Source organism: Podarcis erhardii, assembly GCF_964252035.2.
Source record: "Podarcis erhardii genome assembly, chromosome: 1".
Lineage (NCBI taxonomy): Eukaryota > Metazoa > Chordata > Lepidosauria > Squamata > Lacertidae > Podarcis > Podarcis erhardii.
Genome location: NC_138497.1, coordinates 113,946,992 through 113,961,180, shown reverse-complemented (window position 1 = coordinate 113,961,180; position 14,189 = coordinate 113,946,992). Strand labels below are relative to the sequence as shown.

Below are 14,189 nucleotides of genomic sequence, written 5' to 3'. Positions count from 1 at the left end.
AGGATGATGAAGTGCTTGTGAAATGGCATCCTGTCTTGGTAAATCACTTTGCTGTGTGACTATAAATAACACTCTTTTATTACCCTTTTTAGACAAGTGTTGGAAGCTGGAAACAATAGTCTCTATGCATTCTATTTTCCTGCGTACATATCTAGAGCCAAGACTGAACAGCTAGTTGCAGTGGGTGTAGCTTGATTGTATCAGTATGAGGTCTTGTCTAGGTATCAGCTTTGACTGAGGGGAAATGTATTCTTTTTTTGGCTTTCTAGCCCAGTATTGTTTCCTTTGACTGGCAATGGCTTTCCAAGGTCTTTTTCACATCACATGCTACCTAGTCATTATTATTACTGTTATTGTTATTTTTGCTATTTTATTTCATTTTACAGTTTACAGTATTTCAAAATTGCAATACAGTAAATGGCAAGTGACAAATTAATTCTGCAATTATCTGAAAACAACATCTGGCTGTAAATTGTCCTTGTATTTACTACTCCAATATACCACCACCACCCATTTCCCCACAAATTTTTTGGGCTGGTTTACCTGTCTTCACCTATAGTGGGTTAGTTTAATCATTATCACCGTAGTCTATTTCCCCCCTCAATTCATTCAGTGGTGGCAGGTGTGATTAACTTTTCCCAATTTTTTTTTTTTTTGCAATAATTATATTTGCTGCAGTGATCAAACTGATTACCACCTCCTAAATCCACCATAACATTATTTGTACAGCCAAGCAGAAATATCTTAGGTTCCATTGGAATACATATTTCTAACATTTTCGAAGTTATTTCTCTTTGATCTTTTTGAACTACAAATGGCTGGTATTCAACCCAGCATCTCCAAAAGAAAAGCATATAAATGTGCTCACTTTTTCAAATTTAACTTGATGCATAACATCTGATGACTGCTTTATTCATTTTCATATAGGGGCACACCAGCCATGGCTGCTGCTGAACAGAATTTCTGAATCTTTTTTTCTTTTTTTGGGGGGGGGGAACATCATGTCCTGTGGCAGGCTGAAGGTGTGATGTGGGGAAGGGGGGAATCCTATAGGTATCTGTTTCTGTGCATGGGCAGGTGGGGAACAGCAAAACTAAAGGGAAGTTTTCCTTCTGCACATATGCTTTCCCTCTGCACATAACTGTTGCATTATGGGGAAGCATTGCTTCTTTTCTCTTGCATTCTGGGAACTCTCGCTTATAATCTTTTCTCTGTTTCTGCACACACTGTACGAACCTGTTCCAAACACCAAGACATTCTCTCATCGCTCAGTTCACTTTAAGTTCATGATGACTTGTACTCCATGCATAGCTGACCACATCTATAGCTATGTTAATCTTTAGTTATTATTAATGAGGAGGTTTCATGCCTGTCTAGTCCCAACCTCGTTTCCCAGCCTTTAATCTACCGGTGATTAATGTTCACATGTAATTCCCACCCCTCACATGTAATTCCCGCCTTGTATGTATGTTAACCAATCAGCATTAAGTTTCTTTGTGTTTGTATCAACCAATCAGCCACAAGTACACCTGTGGCAATGTTTGTAATATTCAATAAAAGAGAGTTCCCGGGACTTTCCCGGCAGACGCCTCTCGTGACACCCACTGCTCGTCTCCCGTGATTTTCATTCCTACAAACTGCATTGCTGTAATACCATGAAAACATACTTGGGAGTAAGTCCACTTAAATTCATTCCGAAATGAATGTGCTTCTCTGTTGGGTGAGAGACAAGGAAAAGGTGTCCCTGTTAATTTTCTTCAACCTCTCAGCAGCTTTCTATACCATTGACCATGGTATCCTTCTGGAACAGCTGTCCGAGTTTGGGGTGGGTGGCATTGCTTTGTGGTGGTTCCAATCCTATTTGTATTATCATTTCCAGAGGGTGATGCTTGAGGAGTCCCCTTTGGCCCCATGGAGCGTTAAATGTGGGATTCCTCAGGGTTTGATTTTATCCCATATACTGTTCAACATCTACATGAAACTGCTGAGTGAGGTCATCTGGAGTTTTGGAGTACATTGTCAGCAATATGCTGATGACACATCTCTATTTCTCCTTTACATCTGCAGGTGTGGCAGTGGATGTGCTGAACTGTTGTCTTGCCTCAGTAATAATTGGATGTTAGAACTGTAGAATTGTAGAGTTGGAAAGGACCCCAAGGGTCATCTAATCCAACCCTCTGCAATGCAGGAATCTTTCGTCCTATGTGGGGCTTGAACCCACGGCTTTGAGATTAAGAGTCTCATGTTCTAACAACTGAGTTACCCATGTGACGACAGTCAGCAAACTGAAGATCAATCCAGATAAGACTGAGGTGCTGTTAGCGGATGGAAAGGAGACTGCCTGCTCTTGAGGGAGCTACCCTCCCTCTGAATGAGTTGGTATGTGTCAGAATCTCATCCTACACTAGGGTAGGACCCTGGAAGAGACACATGCCTGACTGGCATGTTCCCTCCCTCCTGGTCGATCATTCGGGAGCTTCAAAAGCTTTCTTCTGCCCGTACATCACAGCAACCGATTCCAACAGACATCAGCACACTTAGGAATCCACAGAGTGTCCGCAGTTTGAGTAACAGAACCCCAGCCACTCAGCATTTTGGCTAATCTGCTTTATTTACATATAAACACACACAGAGTACTGCAACATGGCTCCCTCTCTCTCTAGCATCAGACAGCAAAGAGAGAGAACAAAGGACAACAGTCCCACTTCTCGGAACACAGTAACACAAACAACCTGTCCCCGTCACTTCCCACTCTGTGGAGTCAAAACATATACCGCCATGTGAAAGACAACAATCCCATGACTGCAATCACAGAGCAGGAATTCTAACAGTATGTAGCTTGGCAGTACTTCTGGATCCTTTGCTGTTACAAGCTTCCACCGAGTATTGAAGTGGGAGGAGGAACTCCAGAGCAGAATAGATATGGTGCAGCAGATACAAAGACGTGGTGAAATGGGGAAGGGGGACAACCTGTATATGTTTCTTTACTCAGGACCTTTTCTAGACACTGATGGTTCAAACTTAAACATGGGTTTCAGCATCAGTTCAGAACTGTCAGGACCTTGGACAGTTCCAAGTAGCACTCACATCCATAAGCAAGACAGATGTGCAATAGATCTCCCGTTGTTTGGTCCCAGCTCCTGCCAACCTAGGAGTTGAAATCATGTTAAAGTGCAAGTAGATAAATAGGTACCACTCTGGCAGGAAGATAAATGGTGTTTTCCGTGCGCTGCTCTAGTTTCACCAGAAGCGGCTTAGTCATGCTGGCCACATGACCTGGAAGCTGTCTGCGGACAAACGCTGGATCCCTCCGCCTATAGAGTGAGGTGAGTGCCACAACCCCAGAGTCGTCCCCAGAGTCGTCAGGGGTACCTTTACCTTTACTTTTAACTTGTGATTCCCAGCAACTGGTATATAGCACCTCTGAAAGTGGAGACAGAATGCTCTTTCAGGAATGCAATCCTTACTAAGCTGGCCTTAACTCCAACTAACATATCTTGAAGCAAAGCCAGCTTGCCATCTTCTTCCAGTGCCATTCAATGACATTTGGTGCCTGAAGTATAACACATATGGTGCCCCACCTTCTAGGAACAGACCTTTTAAAACTCTTGGCAATCCATTCAGATTCAGGTCCTGCCACTATCTACTTCTGCCACTAAGACAGAAGGGGACTATATGAAGGAGATTGCTTCACCCTGCTGCATTGCAGAGACAGTTCTCTCCCCTTCTCACCAAAGTGCCATTATCCACAGCTACGTCTACCAAACTTCTCCTCACTTATGATTCTCAGCAACTGTTATTTAGAGGCATCCTTCAATTGACAATGGGGGGAGAAATCCACTGGTTTTGAAAGTGCAGCGCAGAATATGTTGGATGACTTTTACAATTGCAACTGAAACAGCAGAACATTGACAGTAGAATCATTTAAAGGAAGGGAGGGAGAGATCATAGGGAAAAGGCGGCATTCAGTTTGTGAAAATGTTCTCTCTTTTTTATTTTATTTTAACATCCCCTCCTTGGATAGTTAGTAGACAAAGTTTCCTGGAGTATTGAGAGCGCTAGTAGGATTTGAAAGACATCACTTGGAACCACAACAGCGAATCGCAGCAACACAGAAAAAAGAATGCAGAAATGCCTGCATAGGGCTCTTTTAAATGACATGAACCCCCCAAAAGAATTATACAGTAATAATAATAATAATAATAATAATAATAATAATAATAATAATTTTTATTTATACCCCGCTCTCCCTAGCCAAGGCCGGGCTCAGAGCGGTTTACAAGCAATAATAAAAACAAGTTGAATGATTACAACTTAAAAACAAAATTAAGATACAACATTAAAATATTGAAACATTAAAATATTAAAATGTAGCCTCATCGCAGGAGGAGAAGGAAAAGAAAAAAGAAAGAAAGGGAGGGAATCAAAGAAAGAAAAAAGAAAGAGAGGGGGGGAATCAAATTGGCTCCAAGCCAAAGGCCAGGTGGAACAACTCTGTCTTACAGGCCCTGCAGAAAGAAATCAGATCCTGCAGGACCCTGGTCTCATGAGACAGAGCGTTCCACCAGGCCAGAGCCAGAGTTGAAAAGGCCCTGGCTCTGGTTGAGGCTAATCTAACTTCCTTAGGGCCCGGGACCACTAGGGTGTTGCTATTTATGGACCTTGAGGCTCTCTGTGGGGCATACCGGGAGAGGCGGTCCCGTAGGTACGAGGGTCCTAGGCCGTGAAGGGCTTTAAAGGTCAAAAGCAGCACCTTAAATCTGACCCTGTACTCCACCGAGAGCTAGTGCAGCTTGAAAAGCACTGGGTGAATATGCTCCCATGGCAGAGACCCCGTGAGGAGCCTCGCTGCAGCATTCTGCACCCGCTGGAGTTTCTGGGACAGCTTCAAGGGCAGTCCCGCGTAGAGCGAATTACAGTAGTCAAGCCTGGAGATGACTGTCTCATGGATCACTGTGGCCAGGTCAGGGCAGGAAAGGTAAGGAGGAGGAAGCTAAATATATTGTGTAGCACCAAACTTTTGGTGGGGAATCAGAACTCTTAAGGTACCAAAATTGGTTTACTGGCAAAAAAGAGACTTTACTCATAATTTAGGAGTAAAAGAAAAATGATCCTTCTGCCAACCTAGGGGGTGCTACCTAGAGAGTGTTTTCTTGGTCCATGGCCATGGGCATATGGAGGAAGTAATGTTTTGACCTAAAGTCACTCTGGCAAACCATTCTTAACCCCCCAAATAGTGACTGGGATTATTGAACGAGGGCAGACACAACTGCCTTCTACAAGTTGCTTCGATGGAGTGTAGAGGATTCCCACCTTTGTTGTTGTTTAGCTGTTTAGTTGTGTCTGACTCTTCGTGACCCCATGGACCAGAGCATGCCAGGCACTCCTGTCTTCCACTGCCTCCTGAAGTTTGGTCAAACACATGCTGGTAGCTTCGAGAACACTGTCTAGCCATCTCGTCCTCTGTCGTCCCCTTCTCCATGTGCCCTCCATCTTTCCCAACATCAGGGTCTTTTCCAGGGAGTCTTCTCTTCTCATGAGGTGGCCAAAGTATTGGAGCCTCAGCTTCAGGATCTGTCCTTCCAGTGAGCACTCAGGGTTGATTTCCTTCTGCAGCATCTTAATGAAAGCAATTGCTCTGTCATAAAACTAGCTTTTGGAATAAGAGTCAAACAACATTTGGATTGTACCACATTGGGTACCCAGTACTAGAGAGTATGATAGAATTTGGGGATTGGGTTTAATATTGGTAAATTTTGTTTTTGTTTGCTTTTAAAGCTTCTTATGCATGTTCTCATGATTTCTTTGGATACTTACCAAACTAAACTGCCATAGCCATACCCCCCACCAAAAAAAGCAATAATTAAATAGCATTTTATCTAAGATGCTCTGGAAAGTAAATTGAAATTACAAAATATCTAGCAAATATTCCAGTGGCATGTTAATCCACTTCTAAGTTATAAACTATATATCCATAGCACTTAAAAAAATCCACAGATCTGGATCAATAGTGAATTAACAAAAGTAGAGTAGCCTGATGCCAAGTGAATAGTTCACAGAGTTGGCTACTGTACAAAAATAATGTCTTATAGGTCAACCTACAAGTGCTCAGAATGGAAAGTAGAGGAGGCAGGGAAGACTTTAAAACTATATCCTCTTATGTTCCTAAGGCTGTTGGAGCAGAGGAAGGCTAGAGACTGCTGAACAAATTGTTGCATTCCACTTCAGATGGAAGTTACATTTTATGCCAGTCCTCATTTGTATTTTCATGGCAACCTTATACAGAACATGATATGCATCTTGGTAGGCTGATGTTATAATGCATGGTCAGCACCCTCATGAGATGTATCTGTTGCTTGTTGCTGGACTGTACTACTTCATATTTGAATGCCCCTTTAAAAATGCAGTACTTTCAAACCTAGAATGTCAGGGGGGAAGCTGAGGCTCAGACCTTTGTCCCATCATGTTAGGTTTGTTTCAGCAACATATTATGTGAAAAGACTGTGTAGAGTTTGGCTCTTAGCCATGGTGCAGAGACAGCAATTTGCAGCACAGGAATACTTAGTTCCATGTCAGACTTGACCATGAAGCTGGTTTTGAGCTATTGCCCTGAGTTAAGTCCAATGAGAAATCAGCTGTGGTATCATCACCTTGTTTGGGTTCAAGGAAGACTAGCCACAAAGGAAGCCTCTTGATCTCAATAGGCCAGAACATACCAGTTTAATGCTTCTTGTGCCTTTGAATTCTTCTGAGCAAGTTTTGTTCACTACTCTAAACAATTAAGAATTCTGGTCATGGGATGGTGGTTGGCAATATATTAGTTATTTATTTAGATATCTATATAACTTAAGCACCACTTAATTTAACTGACCTCTAAGCAGTTCACAAAAGATACATATAAAAAATGAATAAACATTCACATCAGTGTACCTCAAAATCATACATACATGCACCTACATATGTGAGAAACTATGCAACGTGATCTAAAAGTTCCTCAGAAAAGTCAGATGAAAACTTGTCTTAACCTGTGCTTTCAGATGGTGTTTGCCTCAGGCCACCCTCAAATGCAACAAAGCTGAACCTGAGGTCTTTTCTACTAACAGCCCATGGTAAAATATTGGTGCTGTGATAGTTGTTTCCATCTCATTCCCAATTCCCTTCCCCTATACATCTTAGCCACTTTATGCAAAAAATTGATTTCTCGATTAAGCTATGGGAAAGCTGATGGCAAGGACTGACAATGAGCTGCTTCTATAGCAGAGGTTGTAGCGTCCTCCTGATGTTGTTAGACTATAACTTCCATCAGCTCCCATCCAACATAGCCAATGATCAGGGATGATGGGCATTGTAGTCCAACAACCCCTGGAGAGCACCACATTCAAAACCTACTGCTCCTCAGCATTAATGAGTGTTTAATTTTTTGAATATTTTTTATTCAGTTTTCCATTTGACATTTGCGTAAATCATAATCATATACAAATAGGATTCTCTGAATCCCTAGACTTCCCTCCATGGGTTCCATAGTTATTCTTTGCTGACTGCATCGTATAATGTTCTCCATATTTCCTGAAAAATCAGTTCTTACCATAGTTCCTGTCACATTACAAATGTTTTTAAAATTCTGTCAATGTTTTTAATTGTTTACAGTGTTCTTTTAAGAAACTTATAAATTTCCCCCATTTTTTATTAAATTTGTTATCTTCCTGGTGTCTGATCTTCCCGGTCATTTTCGTCATTTCAGCATAGTCCATCATTTTTGTTAGCCATTCTTCTCTGATAGGTACTTTATCTTCCTTCCATCTCATTAATGAGTGTTTTTAATGCCACGTTAATCAGAGCAGGCAGTCTCATGGTCACTTCAGTGTACACTTACAAAATGAAACACATAAAATTATAAATGTGTGTATGCCATCAAAAGTGTGTCATATAGAGACACCAGTAGGAAAGTTGCAATTGGCCATAGTTCTCTTTTTGCATGTACACTTGATAATAAACCTGGAGTTTCCACTGTGTGATATTTAGAATAACCAATTGTCCCATTTCTCAAGAAACAGATGCCACAAACCAGTAAGTCACAAAGTGCTGTTTCTGTACAATTTGTTCAACAGGATCAAAAATGACCACAAATGTTAATTTTAATTATCCCAATTTATGAATTGGAACATTTATTTATTTTTTTTAAGACAGAAAGAAAAATGTTATTCTGGCTTGGTGATGCTGAATCGGTGAGTTAGGAATGGATGAGATAATTTGGCTTCAGCTTTGGAGATTTATTCATCCATTTAACTAATTAGTTAATGTTACCAACTAACTTGTGTGACGGATAATGCCAGGCTCAGAAGTGCAAACTGGGAAATCATTGTTTAAGAGTCTGCCAATATTGCGTTCAGGGTATGCAGAGATTAGTGACCACTTGATGAATATGTATATTGGCATTCACAGTAATAGCAAGTGATTGTATTTAGGTAGAATGCTGATTCAAATAAGCATTAGGTCAAGGAACTGAAAAACAGTCCGATAAATACATACCTTAGCAGATTGTGGCTAGTAACAGGACACAGTGAAAAAACGAGTCCCATGTATATTTTTCCTTTGGAAATCAAACATAAATGGGGGGAGGGGAATACTCTCAATGGTTAACAAAGTAGTTTTTAGGTTCAACAGAATATTTTCCTGTCTCTTTCAAAGAGACCATAGTTTGCCTGGCAATTTTTTGAATGAATGAGAGGCCAGCAATGAGGGGGTTCAAATCTGCCCTAACTATAATTTCTAAAATAGTCCCTTTGTCCTGTGTGCCCATGCTGCATCTTGAGAATTGCTGCCAGGTACTGTTGTTCTGTTTCAACCCAGCCACATGGGAGAAGACAAAGGGAATAATGCCTGGCAATGTACCAGAAACACACCATCTTGGACTGATGTCTCACTTGTCCATCCCACTGAGAGAGCTCACAAAAAGAGATGCATATAGCCATTTGGCTCTGCTTCAGTTCCTCTAGTGCCTACAGTACTCTTTCTTGGAATGCCATGCAATCTTAAATGAAAAATAAAATTAGTGTTTCATAAAAAAAAATAGTTGTGAGCTGCATTGACCTTAACTGGTTAGGTTTACAAAAGAATTAGAGGAAATGTCTCCTCGCTACCAAAACCACGTCTGCCCTCTGAAATTTGCTGAAAGATGCAATCAGTGTTTTTTCTGCACAACAGAAATGGTGTCCTGGGAAAGACAAACAGATGTAGTATGCTCTATCCAGATTAAGACCATTGGATGAAATTGGGTCCTTAATTACGTCAATGCAATCCACTGATTCTACCAGAGATTAAGAGGATGTAGTTGTTGGAAGGATGTAGCCATTTCTTTATTTGCAGGACACTCTTCCCCACCAAAAAAGGGAGAAACCAGTGTTTCTGGATGAGATATTAAATGAATTGATTAAAGTTGGGTTAAATGGTTAATTTTGTTTGGTTGAAAAATCACGTTTACAGTAAGGGTGTACCTTGGATTTAGATGAACCCTAAGTTCCCAGCTGAAGCAAATATTTGGTATAGAAACTTCTGCAAATTTGGTAACCTTCATTGCTCACCATGATTCATTCTGTGTCCTTCATTCAGAATGTGAAGTACACCGAGTCCATCAAAATTGTTGACTGTAGAAAGTAATTAAAGAATGATTTGGGGAAAGTTGGCACAGGAAAACCACTATCTTTGTTCTTTTATGATAGTATTGGGGGAGTTGATAAATTGATTTGATGAAGCTCCCAATTGTTGGCAGTCTGTTTGTTCTGTTTGGTATAAATTATGTTTCTTTATTAATGTGCATGTGCCCAAGAGAATAGCAATGTGTGCAGATCTGCATAAATCAAATTGTAATCTTAGTGCCCTTAATCATCCCCCCTCTAACACTGTGATAAAGTCTGATGACTCAGCACATGTTTTGGGGTTGCTACATGACCCTGACTATGTGCCATATTAAAAGCTGTTATCAGCACATTTAAAGTTTATTGTTCACCATAAAGTTCATTTCTTTATTGATTTTTAAATAAACACTTAAATAATGCAGAGCCTTCAATACAAGTTAGAAAAGCTGTTAGGAAAAATTGGGGGTGGGTAGGTATGCAAAATAAATTACATAGCTTGTTATTCCCAATAACAGTCATAATTTTGTTGAAATAATGATGATCTAAACTTTGTTTTGTGAAAGTGTTTCTCCTCCAGTTACATAAGAGATAAGCTCCAAACTCTCTCAATAGACCCCATAATAGATGTGTGATTAACATTCAGAATCTTATGGCAAGTATCATACAAAGTCATAAATAAAATAGCTTTACTATGGATTGTTAACTTGGTTTGTAGCAGTTCCCAAAAAGCAATGACAGTTTATCAACCAGCAGCATGAACTGTCAAATTAACATGGATGAGCATATTAGATAAAACTATGGAAAAATTATTGTACATGAACTCTAGCCAATTTTCAAGCAAGCAGGAACCCAACCATCTTCATACAGAAGCACAACTTTAGAGTGGCTGTAAAAGGTATCTTGTGGCTCAAAAGGATTTCCATGTTTATTAAGATGAAATACCGTATTTTTCGTCCCATAGGATGCTCCATCCCATAGGACACACCTAGTTTTTTGGGGGGGAAATAAAGGATTCCCCCCCTTTATTTCCCCCCCCAAAAAACCAGGTCGGGGAACAGCGGGATGGCGGCGCTGAGCCTCCCTGCTGTCCCCCGAGCTTGTGGGGCTGGCCGATGTCTGCCCGAAGTGTGGGGCGCTCTGCTTCAGGGCGCCCGCGCACCGGACAGCAAGCTGCTATCCACAGCCTAGGGAGCCCTGCGGGAACTCCCGCGGGCTCCCCAGGCTTGCTGATAGCTTCCTGAAGCCTGGAGAGCGAGAGGGGTCGGTGCACACTGACCCCTCTTGCTCTCCAAGCTTCAGCAAAAGCCTGTATTCGCCTCATAGGACGCACACAGATTTCCCCTTCATTTTTGGAGGGGAAAAAGTGCATCCTATAGGGCGAAAAATACGGTACCTGTTGCTGCATAACAGACACATTCTTCTTTTCTTCTCTGATCTTCTACCTCTAGGCTGGTCTTCAGTACTTGTGCCAGTGTTATCTGCATGCAGCAGCAGAGTAATGACCCAGCAAGACTGCAATAACATTTTTGCGTGTGACATTGCACTGGCAAAGGCATTGACATAGACAGCCTAAGCACTTATTTGCTGGCACAGCAAATCTTCTGACTGGACTATAAATTCATAGGCAGAGTTTATAAACAGGAGCCCTTAATTGGATGTAGATAAATGCCAAAATGGAGTGCTACACAAACCTGACTCTAATACTACTGGTTAATAGGAAAGATGATGCATCCGAAAAGATTATTTACAGCGGTGAAAGCCTCCCCTTGCCTCATAGCTCAGTAAGTCATACAGCTACCTGTGTCTAGGCAAACCCTTGAATACGGGTTGCTCTTGCTGAGAAGGCATCAAGACAGCAGCATGGTGGTTAGGATGTGTTATGTACTGAGTTGAATAGGATCCAAACTGCAGCAGTCTGATTGGTCCTAGAACAATGCAGCAGTATGATTGGCTGGCAGGAGCCACCCAATCGAGCTCCAGATAGAAGTGAATCCACAACCTGATTGGCCTACAGGAGAATTCTGGAATTAGCCAATCACGTGCAGCCCATTGTGTAAATAATGTATATAAAGCAGATACTTTGAGGGGACTTTCATTCCCTCCTCACCACTATGAGCTGAATAAAGAGCATGAAATCCACTCTCGACTCTGAGTATATTTCAGGATGACAATAGCAGGAAGCTATCTTGCATAGAAAACTGCCCTTTGCTGCATCAGACCATGTGTATATAGCTTAGTACAGTGGTACCTTGGGTTAAGAACTTAATTCGTTCTGGAGCTCTGTTCTTAACCTGAAGCACCACTTTAGCTAATGGGGCCTCCTGCTGCTACTATGCCACCGGAGCACGATTTCTGTTCTCATCCTGAAGCAAAGTTCTTAACCCGAGGTAATATTTCTGAGTTAGCGGAGTCTGTAACCTGAAGCGTATGTAACCTGAAGCGTATGTAACCCGAGGTACCACTGTACTGTCTATATTCATTAGTAGCAGATTTTTCCCCTTTGCATTTTTGTTATTTCTTAAGAATATTGATTTTCTATTTAAAGGGGCAATCCAATCCTATCCACTGTTACTCAGAAATGAGACTTATAAGGATGGACCACAGATAAGTGGTAGAGCACAAGCTCTGCATGCAAAACAACCCAGTTTCAGTCCCTGGTTTGTCTAAATAGGCTGAGAAACACTCCCGGCTTGAAAACCTGGATTGCTGAATGGAGGCAGCACTCCTGTAGGATAGCAGTGCTGGGGAAGGCATATGGTGGGAAGGAGACTCAGGTGGCATCAGGCTCTGACCTTCTCCTGGAAGAACAACCCAGAAGTGAGGTGGGTCTCGGCCTTTTTAGAGGGTTTTCAGCCTGATTCCTTCTTTATGGCCCCAGTCCCTGGCACCCCCTAGCCTGGACCATCAAACCCAACCTGCAGCAATCCATGACTACCTCAACCCACCTTGACCGATACCCCAAAGACCCAAATTTGTCTCAAGCCCTGGCTGAATCCAATGGACAGCATATATATGCATTCTCAGTTAAAATTGAAATACAGATTGACCTGCTGTAAACAATCATTAATTGTTTGCCAGTTGTCTTTGCATGTGGAGCAATAATTCTGCCCAGAAGAATTCAGTCTATACTCTGCAAATTGATTTAAATATAAACGGCATTGCTCTTTCTCCTCCAGCCATTCTCATCAAAGACATACAGTACATGTCCAGCTATCTTGTAATGCAATTATATCTGTTTGCCTGTAAGCATTTCATTCAAAATTAATCTTAAAACCTGATTGTTGTTACTTCCCCTGTTGCTTTGGAAAGCAATAGAAATACATAATAGTCTATTTTATTGACCTTTACCATCCCATCTGGCCCAACTGCTTCCTGAAGCAGTAATAAAGGTCAAGAGGTTTTTTAAAGGGAAAAAATGGTTGGTGCTTGGTGCACAATACCTAGCTGTGGAGTTCGAACAGGGGGTGAGTGGTAAGAATGCAAATGTTCCATCAGTGCAAATATTACCACTCCACAAATGAGGGGGAGAGGATGGTCTCTCAGAGGCTATAAATGGTGCTTGCTGTGGATTGCTGCACATCAGATTGGAGGAGCAGGCTTGATTGGCAAAGTTCCCACTGCTTTCCATTGTTTTGATTGAGAGCAAACCTCAGGTTTGGGACTAGACTAGAGGGGGGGTCTCTAAACTTGTTGAAGTAAAACTGCTTTGTGATTCCTTCCAGTTAAAGTGGTAGCTAGATATATAAAATGAATGGTAATTCTATACATACTCTCCAACATTTGTCTGATGAAAATAGGGTCATCCTATTCTTCTTCTACTACTACTGCTACTACTATTACTACTACTACTACTTCGTCTTCTTTGGCGATCACACGTAGCCAAGTAAGATTGTCTTCCATAAACACATTTTTTTAAAGTGAGTCTGTAAGTGATTGTGGAGGCCAATTCTGGATCCACACGCCCTTCCACAGTGGGGACATAGGTTTCTGGGCAGGAGGGGATCATGGTGAGGGTTTGCCAAGCATGCCTTCCTCTTAGCACATTTCTCCCTTTTGTTCTGAGTTTGAGTGTCTTCAAAACATATGCCACATTTGGTAAAGACTGTTCTCCAACTGGAGCACTCGCAGGCCATTACTACATTTTTTAAAATTGCCTTGAAAGAGTCTTTGAACCTCTTTTGTTGACCACCAGCATTACGCTTACCATTTTAAAGTTTGGAATAGAATAGTTGCTTTGGAAGACGATAATCAGGCATCTGCCCAACATGACCAGTCCAACGAAGTTGATGTTGAAGAATCATTGCTTCGACACTGGTGCTCTCTGCTTCTTCCAGTACACTGGTATTAGTTTACCTGTCTTCCCAGGTGATATGTAAAAAAATTTGGAGACACCGTTGATGGAATCTTTCGAGGAGTTGGAGATGGCGTTTATAAGTGGTCCACATTTCACAAGCATACAGTAAGGTTGGTAGTACAATAGCTTTGTAAACAAACATTTTGGTTTCCCAGCGAATCTCTCGGTCCTCAAACACTCTTCACTTCAGTCGGGAGAAA

General features: G+C 41.5%; 1 long non-coding RNA gene across 1 annotated transcript in view; it reads right to left on the bottom strand.

Annotated features, from left to right (window-relative positions):
• The window catches only part of LOC309335933, a 771,786-nt gene that overhangs the window by 478,285 nt on the left and 279,312 nt on the right, over window positions 1-14,189 (bottom strand). The gene's annotated exons all lie outside the window — the stretch shown is intronic.